This window comes from Talpa occidentalis, unplaced genomic scaffold, assembly GCF_014898055.3.
Source record: "Talpa occidentalis isolate TD23 unplaced genomic scaffold, MPIMG_talOcc4v2.1 talOcc4.18, whole genome shotgun sequence".
Classification (NCBI taxonomy): domain Eukaryota; kingdom Metazoa; phylum Chordata; class Mammalia; order Eulipotyphla; family Talpidae; genus Talpa; species Talpa occidentalis.
This window is the reverse complement of record NW_023601851.1, coordinates 7221237-7246270: the sequence shown is the minus strand read 5'-3', so window position 1 is coordinate 7246270 and position 25034 is coordinate 7221237. Positions and strand designations below refer to the sequence as shown.

At 45.4% G+C, this 25034-nt stretch overlaps 1 protein-coding gene across 1 annotated transcript in view; it reads right to left on the bottom strand.

Moving 5' to 3' along the window:
* Window positions 1–25034, bottom strand: part of LOC129146158 (zinc finger protein 39-like) — a 170624-nt gene that overhangs the window by 42578 nt on the left and 103012 nt on the right. The gene's annotated exons all lie outside the window — the stretch shown is intronic.

Here is a 25034-nt window from a genome sequence, read left to right as displayed (position 1 = left end):
TTGTCCTTTGTCCATAGACTAAGAAAATTGGAGGACTCTGACCTGACACTGGACTTGGGCGCCCCCTTGTGAGCAGATCCCTGTCCTGCCGCTGGGGGCCCAGGGAGCCTGGGGAGGGCCTGGCTGCAGGAGGAGAAAGGGCGGCTCAGGTCTCCTGTGCTCAGCCCTGTGGCCACACGGGGGCGCTGCCGCCTGTCCCGGACTCTGGTGGAGCCGCCAGGACAGGGCGGGGCTGAGGTGGGCAGAGTTGGGGGTCCTGGAGGGCGGCGTCCTGGGGTGAGATGCTCTGTGAGGAGCCAGAGCAGCAGGGCTCCGAGGAGAGGAGACTCCGGAGCCTGCCCTGTGTGTGAGGTTTCCAGCTTTTCTCCCAGAACCCTTCTCTCCACTCCCTGGACGGTGATACCTGGGAAACTGGAAAAGAAAAAAAAAAACTTTCCATCTATAACCTATTAAATATTGAGAGTATTTTAAAAAATAACATTTAAAGAATACTGTTCGAATTACAAAAAAGTTTGCAAAGCAGTACAGGTCTTGTTTATCCCACACCATTTCCATTTTGTTAACATCCTACATGAGTACAGATTTTTTTTTTACCACTAATGCAGCAATGTTGACATAATAACGCCATACTTTAATTCGTTTTTGCTAATGCCATTTTATGCCCAATAATCCCATCCAGTTTGCCTGGATGACAGTTTCTCAGACTTTCCTTGTTTCCTTGGGAGAGGTGTTGGGGTCACAGTTGGGGGTTCTTGGGTCACCTCTAAGAAAAACTTCACCAGAGTCCTCCTTCAGGGGGTGAGGGCACACACACACACACACACACACACACACACACACACATGCGCGCGCGCGGAAGAAGAGAAGTCGATGCTTGTGCAGACACAAATTGGCAGGAGGACCTGATCCTGGAGAGGGGGCGTGTGTTAGGGGAAGCCTGTTAGTGGAGGCTCATTAGAACTCTGTTGGTGTGTGTGGTGTGGAATTACACGTTTTGATAGGTGTGAAGCTGTACTCCAAAACTTTATGCAGTGTTATAAACTAGTGTAACACACACAGGTATATTAATTATTGCTTTTGGGTATTTTGCTTACATAACTGCTAAAAACCATGATCCGTTATGGAGGTCTTACTATGTGGGCCTCTTAGTTGAATTATAGTCTCTGGTATACTATCAGCTTTCCAATCCTCAGATGTGGAGGAAATTTCTAATTCCGTTTATACCACATCTAAGTTATGGGTAAGAAAATGTTTCCTCCTCCATTGATCTATGTAGCCAACATCTGCATCAATAATATAGAAAATCCTTGAATTTCCTCAAATTATGTCCTGGAAAATGTTCCTCAAATTATGTCCCCTGCAGTTATTTCATTGTTTTCCTTTCCTTTCCAGTCTGATTTAGCTAATTTTAATGCCATTCCAATAGGGAATAGTGGCAGCGAAAGAAATAGACGAGATAGTAAAACATTACTCCTTAATTCCTGTAGCCCTAGGAAAATCAAGTGTCCTCTATGGTGGTGAAAAGAGGAGGTTATTTCCTGATGCAGGAGCACTCACAATGTAATGGAAATGCAGGGTTGTATTGCCATGGTTTTGATCCCTAGCACATTTTGGAATAGGGCCCAAGTCCTATTTCACAAGCCTAAATAACTGACCTGGACCCGGGTTCCAAGGAGGACCATGGATTTGTGGCTCATGCCTGCACACTTCTCTGCCCCACGGGAGGCATATTGTGGCACCATCCGTGTAGAGACTTTGGGTCCAAGACCTGTTTCCTGTGGTTTCCTGAGGGGAGGTTCCCCAAACTGTGTTTGCATGGAATAGCTGTGAGCCATCTACAAACTTCCATAATGGAGTTTTCCTTCATATATTTAAGTTGTATTCTGTTGTATAGTGATTTGTGGACTAGACAATGTATCAGAAATACACTGAAGCAAGTTGATTAAAAGTTGATAAATGAATGTAATGTAACAGAATTAGCTGATTGATTTATTCTCAAAATGTTTATTATTCAGTTAGTTTATGCTTTAGTTTGAGTGACCATGTTTATCCCTTCATCATATTGCTCTCTACTATTCTCAAATAGTTTCTCATTAAAGTCTTTTCTCCTTGATCTGCTTTGCAGACTTTCCAAACAAAGACTGCCACCTTTTTTTAAGCATAGAAGAACTGGGGTGTAGCCCAGAGGTGCAGTGGTTGAGAGGATTCACCAGAGAGAGTGGGGAGCAGAACAGGCAGATGTACTGAAATACATTGCTCAAGGGAGCAGCAGGCATGACAGGAGAAGGCTGCTGCACCCTATGTGGCTTAGCTCCCTCGTGGAGAATTGAACTCAGGCCACAGCAGTGACAGAGCTGAGACTTACTCCCTAAGCCACCAGCGAGGCCCCTTTCCCAATAATTTCTCACTGCAGTATTGGCCATATAGAATTTAATATAAAATTAATGTGTCTTTACTGATCAAAGAATCATGTCACAGGCCACTTTTAGATTTAAATTAATTGGTAAGCATGTGTAAGGACTATATACTACATGGTTGATATGAACAGTTTTTCTGGTTTTTAAGTGACTCTGAAAATGAAAAGAGTCTTTTGGTAAATGTCAAAGTAAAAACTAATATGAAAATATTTAACCTTTCATTCTTATCATAACAAAATGGAAAATAACAAATGGCAGGGTTTCACATTGTAGTCCTGAAGGATAATGCTTTTCAGATCCCTTTTATCCATTTCTTTTAATAAAGAGCCCTTCATTAACTTTTTATGTTATAAGTTTTCATACGGAATCAGATTGCAATGAAATAACAGTCTAAAGAAAAAACTATGTTTGAAATAGATGTAGGTCATTCTGTGCCCATAAATTTTTAAGTAGTTGATGGAAAATTGGTCTAAGTAAGAGATTTTCGTTTATTTTCAAGTTAGGTTACAGTTTTGGATCTGTGGGCAAACCATTTACTCTCCCTGGTATTATCTTTCTTCTAACTAATTCTGTGAGTCATAGTCTCTTCTGGTACCATCGATATTATTGCAAATAGCAAGATTTAATCCGGAGGGTTTTTTTAGTAGCTGAGTAGTATTCGTGTGTTGTGTGCCATATCTTCATAACCAACTCATCTGTTGTTGGACCTTAGGTTGCTTCCATCACTTTGGTATTGAAAATACCATTACAGTGAACATAGGAGTGCACATATCCCTTCATATTAGTGTTTTTGTATACTTCAGAGAGATATCTAAGAATGGGATTGCTGGATCATAAGGTAGAACTATTGTTAGTATTTTCAGAAATATCTATCCTAATTTTCCAGGAAAGGAAACAGTCTACATTTCCACCAACAGTGGAGTAAAGACATGGATAGAAGTTCTCAAATCACAAAATACACAGAAAAACAAAAATGACAGAGTTCCTTAATCAGCCTTGGAGATGACTTTTGTCAATCGGATTACATTGTCAAAGGAAACAAAAGCAAATATAAACAAATGGGACAATATTAAACTAAAAAGTTTCTATAGAGTGAAAGAAACCACCATTAAAAAAAACTAATGATTTGGAGAAAATACATATGTCAGACAAGGGCTTAATATAGAAATTTTATAAAGAACTCATTAAACTCGTCAACAAAAGAATAAATATCCCCATTAAAAAGTGGACAGAGATGTTGAAGAGCGACTTGTCCACAGGACAGAGATGGCAGCAGGCCCATGAACACGTGTTCCTCCTCTCCTATTAAGAAAGCAAATCAGAAGCAAAATGAGCGATCATCTCCTATCTGTTAAGAGGGTTATTATCAAAATAGACAAGAAACAAGTGATGGTAAAGTTGTGGAGAGACAAAATCTTTGTAGATTGTTGTTACAGGATTTAAATTGTTGCAATCATGGAAATAGTGTGGCAATACCTCAAGAAATTTAAGAAAATAAATATCACATGACCCAGCTAGCTGACTTCTCTTTAGTTGTGAAGCTTTACCACAAAAATATACAAATTTAAATTCAAAGAGATATATGGAACACCATGTTCATCATAACATTATCACAACACTCAAGACAGAGAAACAAACTTAGAGCCCACTGGTAGATGATAAAATAAAAAAAAATTGAGATATATATATATATATATATATACACACACATACACACATATACACACACACACACAGTGGGAGACTACTCAGCTATAAGAAGATGAAATCCTGCCCTTTGCAACAACATGGATTGACCTAGAGTATATATATTTTGCTATCTAAAATAAGTCAGAGAGATACTAAAAGCACCATACGATTTTGTTACAGGGCAGGGAGAGGGGCAGCCCAGACACCACAAACCTACCTGCTCTAAATAGGTTCTGCCATCCGCTGCATCAACACAAAACATATGAGACTTTACTGGGGAGGAACTTCAATACAATTAGGAAACAATACAGGAAAGGCAAAGACTACAGTTTCTTTTTTTTAATATTTTATTTTATATAATTCTTACATCATTTTTCATCTTTGCACAATGTATGCATTTTCATTTTGGTTATAATCCCAATACAATTGCACCCCCCCTTATTTTGACTCTAGCCTTCCTCTCCCTGGACCTCCCTCCCCACCCCCCTTACCCCCCATCCCCCCAACCCAACCCCACCCCCTGCCGAAGTGTGTCTCTATAGTTTCTAAATAAAGTACCCAAAGTTACCAGTCCCCTCGTGGGTAAAAGTCCATCCAAAAGGGATTGGCCCAGAATAAGGCCCCAAAGCCTGCCACAGGTCTAAGGCATCTTCCAGTGGGGACCCATAGAAAAGGATCAGCAACCACCAGACAATTCTGGAAGGAAAAGAGTAAATTATCAAAAGCAAGACAAAAACTGCCATTGCCACCTCCCCACGGGTCTCTCGCCCACATCTGCGTCACCCAGTCCACGACCAAAAGGCAGGCATGGTTTCTTCATGCTCTCTCTTGTCCACGTGCCTCCTCCGGGTCTCCTTCTGGCTCCATCCTGCTTCCTTCCTTCTTCAGTTTCCTCTGCAGCTTCTTCTCTCCCTGCTCAGCTCCACCCTCCCTTGGGTGGGGTGGAAACCTGGAACCACCCCCTTTCCTGGGGACCACCCTTTTACAATTTCACACCTATATAGATGATAAAGAAACAAAACAAATGAACAAACAAAACAAACCAAAAACAACATCTTTGTCTGTAAGAACCAAATATCTGCTGCCAGAGGGAAACAGGAAAAAGGGCTGAGGAATTTGGGTAAAGGAGTTCTTGTATGGTGAAGAATAGAAACTTTTTATTCAAATGTTAATTTTTAATGTACACCAAAACCTATCACTATATAATGGTAGAAACCAGTGGAACTTCAGTAAAAATTAAAAGAAAATGAAGTGAAACACAAAGATGTTTATTAGAGCTCATGAAATTGGTGATAATTCCGAAACTCCATTTTTATATATATGTAAAAAAGTGAAAGCTATTCTGAGATATTTTGACTTGCTCTCTTATACGCAATCCTCATACTTTTCCTTTTTTAATTTTTTTCTCTCTCAGCAGTTAATTTTTAAAAACAATGGAATCAACTGATGGCATATGAAGGGACATTTAAGGTCTTAATTTCAGAGGACATTTATTCTGATTGCTGTGTGTTCTTTTTTTTTTTTTTAAAGAGGCATGTATTTTTATTTTTTATTTTTTTGTTTGTTTATACATGCACTGTTTACAGTCAGAAGTGTGGGAGGGTGAGAGAATTCACCAGAGCCAAAGCGGGGAGCAGAGCAGGCAGAAGGACCGAAGTACACTGCTGAGGGGAGCAGTGGGCGGCAGGAGAGGTCTGTGCGCCATGTGGGACCCTCCTCTGGTGGCCGGGGAGCTGCCGGAGATCGAACTGGCGCCGCAGAGGCCGCGGGCAGCTTCGCAACCCAGCGCTCAACCGCTGCGCCACCGGGAAGGCCCTGCTGTGTGTTCTTTACAGTTTTTGCTCTAATACATGGGAGTCAGAATCTACAAGATGGATGAGGGTTGCTCAAAGACCCACATTTTGATGCAAATTTTCTAAGTCATCCTAAATTCCAGCCACTTCAAAATTCATGGAGCAAACCCAAAGATGTAGAATTGTGGAGAAAAGGGAAATTATTTCCTCAGAACAAGGAAATGACACCCTCAGGCTAAATTCAACCTTGTAAATACAATGAAAAACCAGCCACCTTCATTTAATTGCCTTTGGCTATCTCCTTGCTGTAGTGCAGATTTTAGTAGTTGCAAAAGAAACTACAATAGGGCCTCCCTGGTGGCTCAGCAGTTGAGCACTGGGTTGTGAAGCTGCGTTGAGCGCTGGGTTGTGAAGCTGTCCGCGGCCTCTGCGACACCGGTTCGATCCCGGGCTACTCCCCGGCCACACGAGGAGTGTCCCACATGGCGCGCAGACCTCTCCTGCCGCCCGCTGCTCCCCTCAGCAGTGTACTTCGGTCCTTCTGCCTGTTCTGCTCCCCACTCTGGCTCTGCTGCTCCCACTCTGGCTCTGGTGAATTCTCTCACCCTCCCGCGCTTCTGACTGTACCCAGTGCATGTTTAAACAAACAAACAAACAAACAAATAAATAAATAAAAACATGCCTCCATAAAAAAATTAAAAAAAAACAAACAAAAAATAAACTACAATATATGATGAATAAAGTTTGAAATATTTATTCCTTGATGAGAGACAAATCTGTCAATCCTTGTTCTCCAGTCATGATTTGTAAACATTCAAGCGCAGCTTCTCTGGCATAGGGAGGGTGAAGAAAGAGATCTGAGCCTGTGTCCTTCCCTTATCAGGTCTCTGAATCTACAGAAAATAAGGGAACATTTTAGAGTTTGAAAATCAATGAATTTATCTTTAATTGCCCAACCAATATTAGCTTGCTAATGCTGTTGATAACATTTATATCAGAAATAATAATAATTCAGGGGTTGAATTATATTCAATAATAATAATTCAGGGGTCAGTGATATAAGTGATGATTGGATAGTTCATTAAGTTGAACAAACATTATTAAGCACTCTTTGTGGTGGAACCATAGCTGAGGGATGTGTGAGGTATGGGGGTGTAAGAGTGCAGCAGAGATGGAGTAGAGAACAGAAAAGGAGGATTTATTGAAATAGCCTGCAAGGGAACAGGGGGCAACAGGGAGATATACAGCTGTGTGTGAAGGATTTGAGACTTTTACACTAGGGTTACATAGGGTTTCTTACTTGGGGAGCCAGTTTGCACGGGTTATCAGCTGGGATGTCTGCTCTTGGGTGCAGACCTTTGACACAGACACATGTGCAGGCCCTGCCTCTGCATTCCTGGAGTTGGGCTGGTTTATCTGCCATGGTGGTCAGACTAGTGGCCCAGTTCCCGTGGCAGCCTAATTGATGCCCTTCTCTGCTCAAGTCTCTCAAACATGACTATGGGGTAAGAGTGAGAGCTTAGTTTTTAAACTTATGAAATGATACCCTGACACCCGTGTTGGGCCAGATGTATACTGCAGGAGTGACAACATGATCCTTTCTCTGGAAATCACAGTATTTTCTTTCCTTTTTCCAGAATTTATATTATTTTTGCTTATTTGATGGGCACATGTTTTAATATTTGGTATTTAAACATGGTTTTGACAAGGAATGAGCAATAAAAAAATAAAGCAACCCAATTCACCCCTCTTTGCTCTTTTGATTGTACCATAACTTACAACCTAATTGTCAGAAATTCTCTCTTAAGAAAATGTAGAATTGCTTCCGTGTTTAGCCTTTGGGGAATTGGGGTTCCCTTTTTGGTAATTTACTTGACACTTATTGATGTAAGAGTGTTAAGTCATAAAGTGCATGCTTTGAATTGTTTCTGTCAGTAGAGACTTCTGAATTTAACAGATGCAGACAGGTGAAGACCAGGAAGAGGGAATGTAAATCACATATAGGAAAGTATCCACTGTGGCAGGAAAACAGAAACCAAATGGTATCTGGTGGGGTAGCGTTAAATAAGGTTAAAATTAACCCCACCCATTACCCAGCAGGAAGGTTTGGGAGGCTTGAAAACAGAGAGATTGATAAGGCTGCTCTGGGTCCCAAACCGTAAGATGGATCCCTTTGACCAGGAATGTGGAGGCAAGGCCAGGACACATTCTGGGTCAAAGATCAACCCCCCAGGATCAGACACCCCTGCACTAACCAGCCCAAAACTCACTCCCCAAAGCAAAACTGACAAAACCAGTTATAAAAGGGAGCCCCAAATCTGTCTTCACTTGCAGGTATTTCCTGTCTCCCCAGCTGCTTCTCTTAGCAGTGTATTTGAACAAATGTGCCTTTTCTGTTCTCCAGTCTGCCTCTGGTGAAATTTTTCACCCCTGCACCTCTAGTCTGTCAAGGTATCATTAAGAATTTGAAAACCAAGCCCCCACTCCTTGGCCAGCAGGCAAGTTTGGTAGGCTGGAATGATAAAGGGAGTAGGGATGGAACTGCCATGGAAACATGGACCTTAAGCTGGTGAGGCCCAGAACTGATGATCCTCTATGCTGATTCAGATCATCAGTCAGGACACACCCAAGACTAGTCACCCTAACCAGTCAATGGTGTCTCGAGTATAAAGAGAGACTTGGGACCCAAACTCTGAGCAGTACACCCTTCCGCTTTCGCCCTCTGCTTCTTTTAGCAGTGTATTTCAATAAATTCACCTGGCCTTTCCCATCTGTCTCTGGTGAATTCTTTCACCCCTGCAACAGGGTCTCCACCTTGATTCTTCCCCACAACATTATATATCAATAAATCTTTGTTAGATATTAGAGTGGTGTGATTTCTTATAAAAGAAGATGGAATCTATCCTCTTCAACTACAGCAATCTTCTATCTACCCAAACCTCTACTCTTTGTTCTCTGAATTCAGCAAATAAAAATAAAACTTAAAAAAAAAAGCATGGGCTTCCCCTGGTGGCGCAGCGGTTGAGTGCAAGGCTGTGAAGCTGCCCGCAGCCTCTGCAACGCAGGTTTGATCCCTGACCACCAGCAAGGGTCTCACATGGCGCCACAGAACTCTCCTGTTGTGACCGCTGCTCCCCTCAGCAGTGTATCTCGTCATTCTGCCTATTCTGTTCTCTGCTCTGGCTCTGGTGAATTCTCTCACCCTCCGCACTTCTGACTGTACCCAGGGCTTGTATAATAAATAAATAAATAAATAAATAAATAAATAAATAAATAAAAAGCAAATAGCAATTAGATCTACCAAGTTGCTCAGGATAGAAAGTTTGGCAGCATCTTTAATTTCTGTCTTTCCCTCACTTTCTATATCCATCCAAATCAGCCCTATTAGCTAACATCCTAAGCAACGTACCACTCTGACCCACTCCTCTCTCTTTGTCTACTGCAAGTTTCTCGGTTGTTTTCCCTGTTGCATTCTTGTTCTCCTACAATCTAGTTTCCCCAATGCAAAGAGATTTTTCTCAAACACAAATTATTCAATTCACTCCACTCACCATCATCTCTCTCCATTTTCACAATTAGCATGAATTCAGGCCATCACCCTGAATTAGGAAGTTCTGAGTGACTAGTTTCTGTGAATATCTTTGACCTTGTCTCACAATTCCTTCTCCTTTGTCCACATGAAACACTGACCTCCTTTTTCTTACTGCAGGGTGATTCAGTCATTTCTGCCTGTCCGTGCTCCCCTCTGCAATTGTGCTTTCTCCCAAACTTTGCTGTGTGCATACTGGTCTGTAAATAGAGTTCATATTGTCATTTATTGAAGTCTTATAATTTCCATTAAAGAATAATGTTTTCATAGCCTTACAGATGCATACATTTTATAAAAAATATCCTGAAGGGTTTCATATTTTGATGTTATCCTATATGTTATTGATAATTCAATTGGTTTGTTTTGATCCTTTGTACAGATCCTATCACCATTTGTTATTTCTCTGTTGGATATTTTAAAACTTATTTATATTGCTTTTATTCCCTGCCACTGAAAAGTCAGTTTTATCACAACAGTCTCTCTATATCTTGATCAGTATAACACTATCAATTCTACAAAAGTACAGTGTAGTTTCTCAATAATTAGTCATTGTTTCTTTTGAGTGAATGTCATATATAGGTAACCTTGGAAAAAGTAATTAACTTCTCTAAATATCCTTCCTCAGATATTAATATATTTGTAAGTGCACATATAGATATATGTAATATATATAGAATTAAAACAATGACACTTATAGTTCCTGATATTTATCACTATTAAATCACTTTATTTTGGCTAAAGTGTTAAAAGCAACATAAAAAACGAAGTATTCTGAATTACCTAACATTTTTGTTTAGTTTTTAAGCACATTGGCATTGTTATGACCTATTGGATTTGTTAGTATATTCCTTCTCAAAGGAACTATTGTGTATATAGTATTATTATTTAATGCTATTTTTCTACTATTCTACTCCATGACACAATTAAAACCCAAAAAAAGAAAGACAGCTGAAAAAGAATCCTGAAAATACCTCTTGAAAATTTTAGAATTTAAACCTTACTAGTTCACTCCAACAGTAGTAACTGTGACTCCTTTTTTTTTTATTTATTTTTTATTTATTTTTTAATTAATAAATTTATTTTTATATTCCCCAACTATAGCAATATTCTGACAATCCCTCCCTGCCCAAAAGTGTCTCTGGTTCATAGTTTTGTTGATTTGATTTTCACTTTCTTATAGTTATTCATCCTGGTCCCTTATTAAGTTTCTAGAGCTATGAGTGAGACCATCCGGTATTTTTCTTTTTCTTTTTGGCTTATTTCACTGAGCATGATCCCTTCCAGCGTCATCCATGTTGCTGCAAATTGCATGTGTTTATCTTTTTTGAATGCTGAGTAATATTCCATGGTATATATGTACCACATCTTCTTGATCCAGTCATCTATTTTTGGGCATTTGGGTTGTTTCCAAAGCTTAGCTATTGTAAACAGTGCTGCTATAAACATAGGGGTGCAGGTGTTCTTTGGAATTGATGTTTCTGTGTTCTTTGGGTAAATACCTAGGAGTGGAATTGCTGGATCCTGTGGAAGCTCTATGTTTAGTAGGTCCAGAAATCTCCACACAGCTCTCCATAGTGGTTGGACCAGTTTGCACTCCCACCAACAGTGCAGAAGAGTTCCTTTTTTTCCACAACCTCGCCAACATTTGTTGTTGCTAGTTTTTTTAATATGTGCCATTCTCACTGGTGTAAGATGGTATCTCATGGTAGTTTTGATTTGCATTTCCCTGATTGCAAGTGATGTTGAACATTTTTTCATTTTTTTTAAAGATTTATTTTATTTATACAAGCACGGGGTGCAGGGCAGATGTGCAGGAGGGTGAGAGGATTCCCCAGAGACAGAGCCAGGAACAGAACAGGCAGACTGACTGAAATCCACTGCTGAGGGAAGCAGCGGACAGGGCAGGAGGGGTCTGCGCGCCACGTGGGCCCCTTGCGGGCGCGGCAGAGGCTGTGGACAGCTCCCCAGCACGCGCCCAACCACCTGGGCCCCCTGTTTGCTGTTCACCCCACAGTGTTAAAGCGACAGTAAAGCATCTGCACAAGGCAGGGCCAGGATGGGGACACCTTGAAAAGCCAAAACCCAGGACGGGATTGCTCAGGAAAGATGAAAGGGCCTCTCAGGCATTCCAAGGGTTGCCGTTAAGAGGCAGCTTTTTCGTTAAGGCTGAGAAACCGCTGGGGGTTCCCTCTGCCAATGGCTGTGGCCTCTGGCTCTGACGCCACAAAGAGCCATTGTGACGGCACCAGCACCGCCTCCATCAGGCCCGCCCGGACTGCGCCTGTGTCCTCAGGAGCCGGGAAGCTTTGGACAGTGACCTGTGCACTCCGGACGCCGACACAGAGAGAGAGATTGTGTTTTGCGGTATTTGGTTTTCTTTTGCTTTATTTATTGGTTTATTTATTTAATTATTTGTTTAGGCTATTTATTTTAGTTATTTTATTTTTCTTTCTTTATTTTTTACTTATTTTCCTTTTTTTATTTGCTTATAGTTTTTTTCTACTTTTTTTTTTCCTTTTATTTCCTTATTTTTTATTTTCCTTTATTGTTTTGTTATTGGCTTTTTTTCTTTATTCTTTTATGTCAGTTTTTAGTTTTTTGATTTTATTTTTTGAGTGAACTCACCCATTTTCCCTTTTGTTCTTGCTTCGTTGTTTGTTCTTTCTTCCCCTTTGTCGTTTCTCTGGGTTTTTATTTTGGTTTGTTTGTTTGTTTCAGGTTTTAGTTTCTAATTGTTGTTTGTTCTGTTGTTTGTTCTATTGGGCTTTGTTGTTCTGTTTTATTCTTAAATTTAGTGGTTAGTTTTAAATTAGTTTGTTTTTAATCACATTTTTACATTTACATCTCATTTGTCATTTTTTGTTTGTGTAGTTTCATTCATTTGTAGTGTAGTTAGTATTGCTAGTAAGCTGAGTGTGGTTAGTATTGTTGGTGGAGTTAAGTTAGCATTGTTAGTATTTAGTGAGGTTAGTGAATACTTTCTGAGTACTATTAATACTAGATTAATAGTACATTTGTTAATATCGTAGGAGAATCAGCTGTCAGCGGAGGTAGCACAAGGGCTGGGAGCACAGTCAGGGCTGGTGAGGGTAGTCAGCGTAGTCAAGTGCATAGGCACTATGTTCCAGGGACGTCAAGGGAAAAGCTACCTGGTGCTGCGGGAGCTGGGACGGGGCTCCCACGCCAAGGTGACGCTGGCAGTGCACGTGCTCACGGGCACGAAGGTGCTCATCAGGGAAGTCCGCAAGTCCAAGCTGCCAGACCTCCGACTCCTGGCCCGCGAGATGGGGTGCATGAAGGCCCTTCACCACCCTAACATCGTGGAGCTCTTCCAGGTGGTGGACAACGGGCCGGAGCTGCAGCTTGTCATGGAGTACGTGCAGGGGGAGGACCTGCAGGACTTCCTGAGCAGGCGTGGGCGCCTGGACGAGAGCGAGGCCCGCCCGCACTTTCAGCAGATCCTCGCGGCCCTCAGCTACTGCCATGCCAACGGCATCACGCACCTGGATGTGAGGCCCGAGAACATTCTGCTGTCCCGAGAGGGAAAAGTCAAGCTGGTGGGCTTTGGGCTCAGCGTCCAGGCCTTCAACCAGGCGCTGAGCACGTGCTGCTGTTGCCCAGAATACAGGGCCCCCGAGGTCTATCTTGGCCAGCAGTACAACGGCCCCAAGGTGGACGTGTGGAGCCTGGGCATCATGTTCTATAAAATGGTGACTGGCACACTGCCCTTCAGGGGCCCAAAGCTCAAGGCAATCAGGGAGTGCGTCCTGGGAAGGTGGGTCCATCTGCCTGACTACCTCACGGAGCAATGCCAGGATCTACTGGCCAAAATGCTGGCACCAGAGTCCTGGAGGCGCAGCACCCTGGGATTATACAGCAGCACGCCTGGGTAGCAGAAACGAGCGAGGGACTCCTGCCCTTCAGCGAGCTGTCGCTCAGCCCCCAGGACCTGGCCATAACCAAAGCTATGGAGCGCCTGGGCTACCAGAGGCAGGAAATTCGGAAGGCCATTGACGCTAACAAGTACGACAAGGTCATGGCCACCTACCTGATCCTCCGCTCCAGGAAGCAGACAGGGGAGGAGGACTATGAGAGGAGGGGGAGTAGCGGCCCATGCGCGTCACCTCCCGGGTGCCAAAGCGTGTCACCTTCCGGGAGCCTGGTGACCCCGATTCCAAGGACTGCCTCCCGCAGCCTGAGGTTTCAGGGAATACCCCAAGGCCGGGTATCCTGCGAAAGCAGGAAGTCCAAAAGAGGGGAAAGGTTGCCACCCCGGGAAACAGGGTCATCTCCACAGGAGTCCCTGAGCTGGATGACTCCCAGAAGCTCACCACCACCGCAGGTCCAGGCTCCCTGTTAAAGGACGCCCAGAAGGGCAGACCCTCTGCTCTAGGCCCGGTGCTGGAGGATGCCTGGGGAGACACCAGCACCTCTGTGGCCAGACCCCAGCAGGAGGACACCAGGGAGCACAGCAGCACCTTGGTGTCAGTCCTCCAGCTGGAGGACGCTGGGGAGCATGGCAGCAACACTGAGACAGGCCCCCAGCTGGAGAGGGACCAGGCAAGCAGGGCCAACACAATCAGTCCAGCTCCCCAGCCCTCCAGCACCACCCTAAGATCTCCCCCATTATGTTGCTGGCCTACCAGTACAGTGGCCCCTTCAGCAGTCATCAGGGCCAGAGATAGGGTATTAGATATTATCCTAGAATTTTGTTGCTGCTGTGCAGCATTCGATTTGCAGAGCGACAAAGACTAAAAATCGCAACACACCAGACAAAGCCTCCCCACACTCAAAGCACAACCACTCAGTGGCCATGGGGAACAGGAGTACATCAGGGAAGGTTGAGGCTCTGGAGAGGCTCAGGGACTGGGTCCAGTCACAGGAGCCAGGAGGAGCATGAGACCCACGGGACTGCAGCACAGAAATCTGGGCAAAACCGATGTCCCTGGAGCACAGATGTCCCTGGAGCAGAGCAGGTGAAGGGCCAGGAGGGCCACAAAACTGGTGAAACACCTGGAGGGGAGCAGAGCGAGTGAGTGTTGGGGTGTGGAGGGGCTGGGGAGAGCAGAGCAGGTACAAGGCCCCAGGAGGGGTATGAGGCTGTGTGGGTGGCCCCAGTGTCAGAGGCCCCAGGGCCAAAGGCAGGAAACCCTGGACCTCTCTCCCCCATCATAGGCTCAGTTCCCTGAGAACCATACTGCCCCCTTGCTGGGAGAGACCTGCTGCTCTATCCTGGGCACAGGGATGGCATAGAGGATGCAGGAGCTCTTGCAAAGGCTTGGGCCCACGTGGTAAAACAAGCAGATTGCAAGGAGCATATGGAGAGGGTCTCTAGCTCCCCTTAAGAAAGACTCGGGACCAGTATATTAGAATCCAAACAGGACTCTTCAAGGTGGACAGAGTTTATTCATAGACCAGCCCTACTCCACACAACCTGCTCAGCTGGAAAAACTGCACATCTTCCTACACCAGGAAGCCCTCGGCTATGATCAATCTCAGTCCCGCAGTGAGCATTGTCACCTCAAACATTTGCAACTTGGGATTCTTACTCAGTGTCAGCCCAGGTGGAATTTCCCCTTTTAAAAATCCTCTCCAGATGGCCACCCACCCGTTCCTCCTCCCTGGATTCAAACCCTGCAGGGTGACCTTAGCCAAATTGGAAAAATTTTTATCGCCCAACAGATGCAGGCTTTGGACACCATTATCTGCCAATTAAATCTCTGGGGACAGGAACGAAAAGCTACAGGGGCTATCTAACTTAAATTTGTGTTTTTTCATCATTGTTTAGATGGTGTTCAATTCCCTTCTAAAACTAAGGTTTTGCTAAGTCTGGTAAATGCAAGTGAGGTGAGGTATGTGTGTTTGAAAAAAGAAATGTATGGGAGAGGGATATTCTGAAGGGCCTTAAGATAATGTAAAGCAAGATGGGTAAAATGAAATGGCATTAGAAAGAAAGAAAACAAATGAAATTGTTGAAGATCTGAGAGAGAGATTTTGGTGAGAAATTGTGTGTACTCAGGTGTCTCCCCCTCCCCAACACATTCATGGGCTTGCTCATTTGACCAGCAAAGCCCCCTCTGATCGCTACCTCATCAGCCGAACATGCAGCCAAGACATCATGGATCCTGCCCCTAGTAGGCCCAGTGATCATGATGATGCTTTTCTTTGTTTCTGCGCCCTGTTGTCTCTGCTTTATCCAGGCAAAGCTCTCTGACATGAGCCTTCGCTCTCCCTGACCCGGGAAAGCCATTCCTGTAATTGACAGATGAGCAACAGGGCATTGCTCTAGGGGTTCTGGGCCAACCTGGGCTGTCCAGCGACCAGTTGCTTATTTCTCTAAACAAATGGATCCCACTGTAAGAGGATGGCAGCCCCACCTGTGCTCACTTGTGGCAGCTGCTCGTCTAGCTAGACAGGCCTTAAAACCCACACTGGGCCAACCTGTACATGTTAGTTCTCCACATCGGCTCCAGGACCTACTCATTCACCAGGCTCTCTCCCCTCCATCACCCTCTTGTCTGTTAGATTTCTACTCTTTGTCAAAGACCCTCTCATCTCCCTCTCCCAATCCACGACTCTCCAACCTGCTAGGCCTCACGGGTGTTCCACTCCCTAACGCAGATAACACCCTCTTCTTACTATGGTGGACACCATCACCAGTCGGACAGTGGACCTGCCTTTATCTCAAAGATTACTCCACAGTTCTCCTCCCTGGGCATCACCTGGAAACTACACATTCCCTCCCAACACAATCCTCTGGTAAGGTAGAATGGGTAAATGGCCTGACCAGAGACCACCTAACCAAACTCTCCACTGAGCTGCAGAAATCCTGCGTGGAGCTGCTCCCACTGGCTTTAATGCACCTCAGAGCCACCCCTTGTGGCCCCTTGTTCCTGACCCCCCTTGAACGGATATATGGCAGACCTCCTCTTACTAACCATGAGCTCCCCGTCCAACCTACACTGTTGGCTGAATATTTTTCATACTTCTCTATGCTCAAACAGCTGCTCCAAGAACACGCAGACCATTGTCTGCCACAACCTGTGCCTCCGTCCCCTGATGCACCTGTCAACCTGCTGTTGTCCTGGAGACCAGGTTCTTCCGAAAGCCATCTCTCCAAAACCACTTTAGCCAAAGTGGATGGGTCCATACACGATCATCCTGAGTACACCAACGGCTGTCAAGGTCTTCGGCAACACGTCTTGGCATCAGCTTTGCAGGGTCAAACCGGTCCCTGTGGACAAGCAGTATGTATGTGAGTGCTGGGCCCAACTCGGGTACGCATCACTGCGCCCCTGGTCCAGGTTCCACTCAGCCTACAGAGCAGAGGCCCTCTGACTCTCTCTCCTCTGTTTCTAATCCCATCACTTCAAGCCACATCCCTTTCTTCTGTGTATGCCTGGAGATTCCAGATCAGCACAGCCTCAGGCAAGGTATTAGCACTCACAGGGCCTCTGATCCTAACCTTATTTTTTTTTTTTTGTCCCATGCTTACTGCATTTCATCCAACACCGGATCCAAGACCTGCCCCGTAGCACCTTTAACCAACTCTTCCACCCATATCCTCACGTCCTTGCAAAGACCGTCTCATAACCAGGCCTGAGCCCCACCCTGGTCTTCGCCCCCGTCCAGCAGGAAGTAGCCAAAGAAAGAACCGTCGCCCCTTTTCCTATCAACAAAAGGCTGGTATGAAAGGTCGATGCAGGGGCCAGGAATGGGGAAGCCCACATAAAAACAATAAGATGGCCCTGACACCAGTACCCCTGATTCCATCAAACCGAAACTGAAGCCATAAGCAGGAGAAAACAACTTGGCTCCACGAAAAAACAACTTTGTTCCCCCTAAGCCTGTATCCCCCGCTACCAACCCAGTTTTCCTGCCTAACGTCTCCTCACCCTATGAAATGACATCTCCCCCCACAACAGCCGTGACTTCAGGGACAACCCACCTTGGGTCAGCAAAGCTCGCCTTGGGGCACAATGAGTTTTCCCTTCCTTTGAGAAAGTTTAGCCTGGCTCCCCTTTTCTTTGCCACGCCAAACCTTTCATCTTGGTGCCCGAAACCCAGAAGGCTGTGTTCCCTGGCGCCAGGGCCGCCTCCCTGTCCCTGGGACTCTCCTCTCTATTGTAGACGCCGCACATCCACCACAGGCCTTGATCCTTGGGGGTGAGTCACCTGCCTGACCCTCCTTCCTGGGAGGCCCTCACCCCTGGTTACCCGGCTCCTCTCCTCACCCCCATCCTGGTTGACTGTTCCATAAACCGCAGGCCTATGCCAGCCGACCCCCATTGCTCCTGGTTCTGGATTTGGGGACGCCCGTCCAGCCCAGTTGTCCCAGTCCGGGTGTCAACCGAGCGGTGGAGATGTCCCCCTCGCTCGCCTGCCACCATTCCAAAGGCCAGGACCGGGTCGTGGGACGCCGCGATTCGGGTCCTGTGCCCCCAAAGGTCAGATGAGGTCATGGGAAACTGCGTTCCTGAGTCTGTACCCCCATTCGTTCGGGAGAGGAGCCAACTTAGCCATTGTGTCATCACATTCCAAGCTGAGCCCAGCCATCCCTCTGGGACGCCGTCTCTCAAACCTCGATCCGCTGGGGCTCAGGCCAGATCTGCGCCTCAGCATCTAGTCTTCTCCTGCAACACTGCCCAGCCTCAGTGCCCATTGGAGAAAGGCTCTCATTGGCCAGAACAGGGCGCTTTCCATTTCACGGACCTTACAGACCTGAATAGTTTCTGTCACCGCCATGGAACATGGTCAGAGATCCCTCATGTCCAGGCTTGCTTTCTCGTGCGCTCCAGGCCCTCCTTCCTGCAAACCAGTTCTACATCCCAAGTCTCGAGACTCTTCTCTCTCTTCACCCTCTCCAGACCCCTCTTCTGCATTCTCTGATCCTCTAGATGTTCAGTCTTCACCTCCTTCAGCTTCCCAGGCCTGGCCCCCCTTCCACCTCCCAGCCACCACACCTGCTCTCACAGTCGTCCTCTTTGTCCCCTTAGGCAGGTTGCGGGGACCGAAGGAGTAGGTGGAGTCCACGATCCTTTCCCACTGTCTGATCTCTCCCAGATTGAAAAGTGTCTCGGCTCTTTCACTAACGACCCCACTAACTACACCAAAGAATTTCGTTATCTTACCAAGGTTACACCTAAGGTTACAATTATAACCTTCGGTGTCATGATTACACGTTATCCTCTCTTCCACCCTGACCTCTAATCACAGAGAACGTGTTTTTCAGTCTGCTCGAGGCCACACAGATCAGGCCCACTTCACTGACACAACCATGCCCCCGGGCCCTGAAGCAGGTCCCCACCAGGAGCCTGGCTGGGAATACCAGACTGACACTGACGCGGGTCGTGGGGGCAGGGGTCGCTGAGACGCTTCATCCCCTGCCTCTTAGCTGGGCTCCAAGAAGCAGCCAGTCTCCAAGGTGGTTAATTTTGACAAGCTGCAGGAGATCACCCAGTTCCACCCCGTACAGAGGAGAACAGGGACTACAAACAGCAAAGTGCATGTGGCTGCTAGATCCGTTCATACACCTACCCGGGATGGGTTGGTTGCATTACAACTGGCGTAGATGGCAGGACGGTTCAAAGCAGGATGGCTCTACACAGACGAAACCCTTTGGAACCTGGGGAGGGATTGCCAGGTGGCCGGCCACGAGCAGATGGTACTCAGTGGCCGACCTCCTCGCCATGTGGGCACCTCCCCAGGAATGGCCAGAGATAGATGGATCCCCGGGGCAGTTGGAACAGGCCCTGTATGAAATAGAAGAAACCCTGAATGGGTGCAGTGCCCGCGAGGTAACAGGAGCAGTGGGGTGGATGTTTCTCACAGCTCTGCGACAGTCCAGGCAGAAAGAGCAATCTAGAGTCCAGCGAGTATGGGATGAGATGCGGGAAGAGATGCGAAAACTGCAACAATGTTTGAGGATTCTGGAGGAGGAAGTTCAGAGAAACCAACCCACCATTCTGGAGATGCCAGACTCCAGCTCAAACAGGAAGGAGAGGGATGCTGGCCCTTTGCCCGGATCACAGCCAGTGGTGGCAAACCAACCTGTGACTCCAGAGATGCCAGACCCCTCCTCAGGACAGGAGGTGGGGGAGGCTGGCCCTTTGCCCGAGTCCCAACCGGCGATGGCAAACCAAACTGCGACCCCGGAGATGCCGGACTCCTCTGGAGAGGAGGTGGAGGACGGTCCCTTGCTCCGGGCCCACCAAGTGGTGACTCAGAAATAAAGCAGCAGCCACCCATGGCCCCAGCAGGGCGGGGGCGGTCAGGCTGCTGGACCACCACAAATGACAGAATTTACTTCCTATCAACCATACACCCAGGCGGAACTGGTGGACTTGGACAAACAGTTTCCACCAGAATCCAGGGAACCCTTGGCAGCCTGTCTGCTACATTTGTGGGGCCTGGGGCTGGATGGGATTATTTGTATGGCACAAGTGATGGAGAGACTGGCCTCCGTGGCTTTATACCCATCCTTGCGACAGAGGCTACAGAACAGCCAGCGGTATGAACAGGGCGACCCCACCCTCCGGGAATGGATAATGGCTGCCATACGGACAGTCTGGCTGATGCAGGAGACGTGCCGGACACAGTAAGTGGATGGGAGACGTACGCCGAGCTGATACAGGTCATTCGGGAATTGGGGATGTGATAGGCCATGTTTCATGTGAATTCCTGTGGTCCTGATGACGAGCGTTTCACAGCAGGGATGAGAGACTTGGTATTAAAAAATGCCCCTTCATCTTCATTTGGATCCCTCATGGCAGTTGTAGCACTCCGTGTGGGTCGTCAGCTACATGACGTCACAACAATGATAGCCAGCTTGGGCGAAGTTGAGAACTGGCACTCTCAAACTCAGAAGGGAATATGGGTAGTTGTTGAAAAGTGAAAAGGAATGCCAAGGAGGGAAAGGAAGCCTCTTGGCATCACAGAACTTATTAAAGTCACCCATAACCAAATGTGGACAGATTTAGTGAGAGCAGGTGTAGATAGCAGTAAAATACATGCACAGCCCAATCTATGTTTGTTGGAATTATGGCAGCAGCTGCAAGAAGACCACAGGTTCATGACCATGAGAAGGACTGCTGCTCAGGGGGAGCCTGGAAACTCCAGGCCTCAGGCACATACCCTGCGCCTGGAAGACACTTGCTGCCAACCCCATCCTCGGGTGATGGCCTGATCGCTTTCAAATAGGGTGAGGGCCAAGGAACCTGTCCACAGGGGACGGGGGGCGACCGGAGGCCACATGTGGAGCTTGCCATCCACTGGTCCCCAACTAACATGCAAAGGGTTTTAGCTCTGGCAGACACAGGAGCAGAATGTACTCTGCTCTATGGAAATCCAGAAAGATTTCACGGGTCTATTTGTATTGATGGCTATGGAGGCCAGAGTGTCAAGGTGACAGCAGTGAGACTATCTCTGGGGATTGAGTGATTACCCCCCAAAAGAGTATAAAGTATATGTATCGCCCATCCTGGAGTACATCCTGGGGGTGGAAGTACTACGTGGCTTATGGCTAGAGACCACAGCCAGAGAGTTTCACCTTAGAGTGCATGTGGTAAAGGCAGTGGTGAGAGGACATGCTAAGCATCTGCCCACACAACTGCCAGTCCCTAGGCGAGTGACTAATACCAAGCAATATCAGTTGCCCGGAGGCTACAAGGAAATTACGGGCACTATATCAGAACTGGAGAAAGCGGGCATTGTGCGTACTTTCCACAGCCCCGACAATTCACCGGTGTGGCCAGTGAAGAAGCCGATGGCTCTTGGCGCATGAGGGTAGATTATCATGAGTTAAATAAGCTAGTTCCCGCCTTGCATGCTGCAGTTCCTTAGGCAGCAGATTTGGTGGATCATCTGCTGGTGCCAATGAATGTCTGGTGCCAATGAATGGCACCAATGCTGGTGCCAATGAATGTCTTTTGCCACTAGGTTGATACATCGTCTGGACTAATTTGTGTTCTGTTGTATTTTGTTATAGTGTGATGTATACTATTCACTTTTGTGGGCCATGGCTGCATTGTTTATGTTTGATAAGAAACAAAATTGTATCTATGTAGATGATCTGGCAGAAAACACTGAGGGGGTGGATTGTAGGGTAAGTTAAAAAGCATCAGGCTTTTCTGCCCTCCTGCCATTAGGAGAGATGACGGATCCCTGCGGGCCTGAATGCAGGCCTGATGGCGGCACCTGGAGTAGGGTGGGGGTGCGATGTCAAGGGTGGAAGAGAGCAGTGGAGTGTGCGGAGGAGAACGGTGACTACAAACAAGGGCGAGGAGCATGTGGCTGCTAGAACCGTTCATAAACCCACCTGGAATGGTTTGGTTGCGTTACAGCGGGGTCCTGGGATTCACTCTGGGAAAGGTGTCAGTGCTCCCCTGTCATTGGCATGCGGCGAGTTTCCCAGGCGAGTTTCTCCACGAGACAGAGACGGTTGTTATATTTAAAGAACAGGTTTATTAGGGAATGGGAAAGGGGCAGGTTTTGCTGAAAAAGGCCTGCATGGTTGCAGGCAGGCAGCCTTGACAGGTCATAGGCAGGCAGGAAGCTGCTGCCCTGCAGAGGGAGAGAGTTGGTAAGAAGAGGAACCTACACAGTCCCAGGTGGGTAGAGGGAGTGCTGCCCTGAGCCACTGCAGAGACTTTACAGACACAGTCCTCTTCTGTTTGGGGGGGTCACTCCTTGTGAGCCGTCAGTTGGTTGCTGATTTTGGATAACCACGCAGAATCCAAGAGGGACCGGAGATACCAGGATGGGGAGTGGAGATTCCAGGATGGGCCCAATCTCCAAATATTTCCCCTCAGGTCTGTGCTCCACTCCCTAGAACATCTGATCCTGCTTGGGTCTCATGCCTTGTGATAAGGCCCTGATGCCTAAGGGTCACAACCTCTACAGCTGAGTTAATGGTCATGCTATTTCCCTCTATCCCTACCTCCTTGTGAGTCAGGTTCTGGTGTCAGGGTACCTCCTTTCCAGTCTTTCTATTCTGTCTGCCATTAAGGCATTCCTATTATATTTTGTGAGGAGGGGAAGTTGGGTCCCGAATGCTGGGTGAGTACAGAGTAAGTGTCTCCTATAGCAATCAGAAAATTAATATCTTACCTGTGACATCCAGGGTTACCCTAGGCTTAACCACAGAGACCATGTGATTGGGGACCTGGTGACGTCCTTGGGCCCTATCACTTGTCATCCAGGAGGTGTCAGTAGTCAGTCTACTACAGGGCAGGGAGAGGGGCACCGCAGAACCCCCAAAGCTGCTTGCTCTAAATAGGTTCTGCCATCTGCCGCATCGACACAAAACATTTAAGACTTTAATGGAAAGGAACTTTACCACAATTAGTAAACAATACAGAAAAGACAAAGAATCTGTTAGAGGTCAGGGAGAAGGGCAGCCCAGACACCACAAACCTGCCTGCTCTAACTAGGTTCTGCCATCTGCGGCATCAACAGAAAACATATGAGACTTAAATGAAAAGGAACGTTAATACAATTAGTAAGCAATGCAGGAAAGGTAAAGAATATAGTTTCTAAATCAAGCATCCAAAGTTACCTGTCACCTTGTGGGGAAAAGTCCACCCAAACAGGATTGGCCTAGAGCAAGGCCTGAAAGCCTGTCCCAAGTCTAAAGCACCTTCCGGTGGGGACCCACAGAAAAGGATCAGAAACAACCAGAGCAAAAGAGCAAAATCAAAATCAAGACAAAAAACACCATCGTCACCTCCCCACCGGTCTCTCGCCCATGCTGTTGTCACCCAGTCCACGACCAAAAGGCAAGTGCAGTTTCTGCACGTGTCTCTCAGCTCCATGTGCCTCCTCCAGGTCTCCTTCTGGCTCCATCCTGCTTCTTTCCTTCTCAGTCTCCACTGCAGCTTCTTCTCTCCCTTCTCAGCTCCCTTCTCTCCCTTCCTTTGGGTTGGCAGAGAACCTGGAACCTCCCCTTTTCCTGGGGACCACCCTATTATCATGGATAACTTTACAGAAACACATATTTTAACTGTCTTAATTTGTTTAGGTGAGATGTCATTAAATTTTAGTTTTCTTATACTAAGAAGCAAAATATAAACCTGCAAGCTCAACAATATTTAGAGAAAGTGATATTGTTTAACAAATTCTCATTCTTAAACTTAGTAAGACCTTAGTTTTATATGAAATTTGGCCACCATTTAAATAATGATAAAAGAAAAAAATTAAGGGAGATATACCAATTGTAACTGTTAGTTTTTCTTAGGACTGGAATTTTAAATTAATTTCAGAGTTGCAAATTCTAACATCCCAAAAAACAAATTTATTTCTTAGGAAAGTACTAGATAGATGGATGAAAACCAAGAAAAATAAGAGAGACTTAATATCATATACATTTCCTACATACCTGTGAGGAACACAGTGTTGCTAAGGAACTTGCCCACGAGGCTAATTTTTGCTAGGACAAGGGGAAAGAATGAAGTCAATCTGGAATTTTTCTTGAAAAGAATTTTATCAAGAGATTTAGGTCTAATCATCAAAATGCAAACTTATCTTTTTTGATGTAGACTAGGTCAATTACTCTTTTTTTTTTCCTGAATACTATGTGCTTCCTTTTGAAAATAAAGACATTTCAACATAAAATATTGATACTCAGCATGAAAAATGTAATGCTTGCATGCTTCAAATTCAGCCATTAAGTTTTGATCTAGATTTTGATTACCAAAATCTTAAATCCTGATCTCAAAATTGGGGATTTTTTATTAGACTTTATATAGGTGTCATTTATAACTAATACTCCTAAGGCATTAGACAGTGATAGAAATGGATATTTTTTTTTGATTCTTTTTTTTAAAATTTTGGTCAAGTGCATTAGTTTTAAAAAGTAGTTATTTTTTTTTAAAGTAGTTATTCTATCTGTGAAAATACTGAGACATTTTTATTGATGAAATATAGAAACTGTTTTTACTAATTCCTTTAGAGAAAATATTTCTCAAAATTGTATATTTTTTATTCAAATTTTTTAAAATATTTATTTATTTATTTATACATGAACCAGGGTACAGGCCAATTGCCAGGGAGGGCATTTTTTTTTTTTTACCAAATTGCCTTGATTGCCTTTATTTTTTTTAATATATTTTGGTGCTCCTTCGTTTGGTTGGTGAGTATATGTTAATGAGTGTTATTTCTTCTTGAAGTATTGTCCACTTGATCATAATGTAGTGACCATTCGGGTCTGTTTTTATCTTTTGGAGTTTGAAATCTGTTTTATCTGATAAAAGTATAGCTGTTCCTGCTTTCTCTTTTGGTCCATTTGCTTGTAGGATTGTTTTCCATCCTTTTACTTTGAGTCTATTTTTATCTTTTGTAGCTAGATGTGTTTCCTGGAGACAGCAAAAGGTTGGGTTTTGTTTCTTAATCCAGGCTGCAACTCTGTGTCTTTTTATTGAAGAGTTTAGTCCATTTACATTTAGAGTTAATATTGATATGTTAGCATATGTATTTGCCATTGTGTTTGTCTTTCCTTTGATTTTATTTATTTATTCTTTTAATAACTTTTTTTTGGCCTTATTTTGTTGT